The sequence below is a fragment of the Schistocerca piceifrons genome, unplaced genomic scaffold (assembly GCF_021461385.2).
Source record: "Schistocerca piceifrons isolate TAMUIC-IGC-003096 unplaced genomic scaffold, iqSchPice1.1 HiC_scaffold_1278, whole genome shotgun sequence".
NCBI lineage: Eukaryota > Metazoa > Arthropoda > Insecta > Orthoptera > Acrididae > Schistocerca > Schistocerca piceifrons.
In genome coordinates, this window is record NW_025727100.1 from 110,001 (window position 1) to 112,500 (window position 2,500).

At 57.5% G+C, this 2,500-nt stretch overlaps 1 non-coding gene across 1 annotated transcript in view; it reads right to left on the reverse strand.

Annotated features, from left to right (window-relative positions):
- The window catches only part of LOC124731296, a 1,909-nt gene extending 822 nt beyond the window's left edge, over window positions 1-1,087 (reverse strand). The window contains exon 1 of the ribosomal RNA XR_007008256.1: window positions 1-1,087. This exon is cut by the window's left edge and continues 822 nt beyond it. This is a non-coding gene — a ribosomal RNA (small subunit ribosomal RNA).
- Between the last annotated feature and the right edge of the window lie 1,413 nt (window positions 1,088-2,500).

Consider the following 2,500-nt stretch of genomic DNA (forward strand, 5'->3'; position numbering starts at 1 on the left):
AACCTCTAACTTTCGTTCTTGATTAATGAAAACATACTTGGCAAATGCTTTCGCTTCTGTTCGTCTTGCGACGATCCAAGAATTTCACCTCTAACGTCGCAATACGAATGCCCCCGCCTGTCCCTATTAATCATTACCTCGGGTTCCGAAAACCAACAAAATAGAACCGAGGTCCTATTCCATTATTCCATGCACACAGTATTCAGGCGGGCTTGCCTGCTTTAAGCACTCTAATTTGTTCAAAGTAAACGTGCCGGCCCACCGAGACACTCAATAAAGAGCACCCTGGTAGGATTTCAACGGGGTCCGCCTCGGGACGCACGAGCACGCACGAGGCGGTCGCACGCCTTCGGCTCGCCCCACCGGCAGGACGTCCCACGATACATGCCAGTTAAACACCGACGGGCGGTGAACCAACAGCGTGGGACACAAATCCAACTACGAGCTTTTTAACCGCAACAACTTTAATATACGCTATTGGAGCTGGAATTACCGCGGCTGCTGGCACCAGACTTGCCCTCCAATAGATACTCGTTAAAGGATTTAAAGTGTACTCATTCCGATTACGGGGCCTCGGATGAGTCCCGTATCGTTATTTTTCGTCACTACCTCCCCGTGCCGGGAGTGGGTAATTTGCGCGCCTGCTGCCTTCCTTGGATGTGGTAGCCGTTTCTCAGGCTCCCTCTCCGGAATCGAACCCTGATTCCCCGTTACCCGTTACAACCATGGTAGGCGCAGAACCTACCATCGACAGTTGATAAGGCAGACATTTGAAAGATGCGTCGCCGGTACGAGGACCGTGCGATCAGCCCAAAGTTATTCAGAGTCACCAAGGCAAACGGACCGGACGAGCCGACCGATTGGTTTTGATCTAATAAAAGCGTCCCTTCCATCTCTGGTCGGGACTCTGTTTGCATGTATTAGCTCTAGAATTACCACAGTTATCCAAGTAACGTGGGTACGATCTAAGGAACCATAACTGATTTAATGAGCCATTCGCGGTTTCACCTTAATGCGGCTTGTACTGAGACATGCATGGCTTAATCTTTGAGACAAGCATATGACTACTGGCAGGATCAACCAGGGAGCTGCGTCAACTAGAGCTGAGCAGCCGGCCGCCCGGGAGTGTGTCCCGGGGGCCCGCGCGAACACGCAAGCGTCCGCTCAATCATTCTGCAAACAGGAGGAGGCTGAGCTCCCCTGCACAATACACCTCGAAACCCTCTCAGGTCCCGGCGGCGCGCAGCGCCGTCCCAAGTACTTGGTCGGGTTCGAGAGAGGCGCAATCGCCCGGAGTTAGGCGAGTAGACGCTTTCGGTGCGACCACCCGTGCTCCCAACTGAGCTTGCCGCTGCCGACAGAGGCCCGGGAGCGTGCTGTCGTGGCATTGCCGGCGGGAGACAACACGCGCCACCTACGGTGACCGGCAGCTCCAACGCCAGCGCCACAGAAGGACAAAAGCCCCACTTGGGTGCCGAAGCGAACTCTCCCAGCACAGCGCACGCGCCAACACATCCGCACAGCTGCGATACAAACCACCAGCGAGAACCGCTGGGGCGACCGAGCAGCAGACGGCGTCGCGGCGCCGAGCGCCGGGCGGCGGCGCATCCTCAACGCACACAGTCCTCAATCGGACCAGCACACTGAAGATGTCCACCGCGCTTCGCACCGGGCCCGCGAGGACCTACTTTGGCCGCACGGCGCCGCGCGCAGGGTGCGCCGGCGCGCAGCTGCGACGCCTGCCGCGTCCGTCGGCCGGCGCGCCTGCCACTGGCCGCCCCCACCAGCCGGCTGTAGCGCGTGCGCCCACGCACCGCGCGGCCAGCACGCCGGGAGGCGCCCCCTCACCGGCCGGGGACGGTCCCACCCAGCCACCGCCGCGTATCGCTTCACACCCAGATGCCGTTCAGTTTCGTCGGCATGGTGGGTATCGCTGGAACAACCGGTTAGTACCTCAACCTATCGTCGCCATCACCGATTCACCCCTAGCGAGAACAACCGCACCACAACAGGTTACCATTTGTTCATTTGCGTAACTTCACCAGAAAACGCAGGCGTCCATCGCCATTTGCAACTTCAACGATTATTGCATGCCTGTGTCAGGTGTCACGCCACACTACGTCTGCCCACATACACGCAACAAAATGTGCACGCCTAGACAATACGTGGAAGGTGGCCCCCGTACGTATGCGATGTCCATTGCTCGAACGACTGTCAACCGGCCTCTGTAGCATGTCGCAGATATGGAACGCGGTGCACCATGCCATCACGGTGTGTGAGGAGAGACGACTAGGTCCGAATACATCAACAGACAGCTCATGCTGATCGCCATCCACGGCGTCCGTTCCTCCCACACGTCTCTATGGCGTACCACACTGCAATCCAGCTCTCATAGGGAGACGACACGTAGCTGCGTGCACAATATTTGCACTGTATGGTCCGCCGTTTTTGGGCGCAGTCGTTGTACGGTCACACATGTGCCACGATGTATCATTCAGTA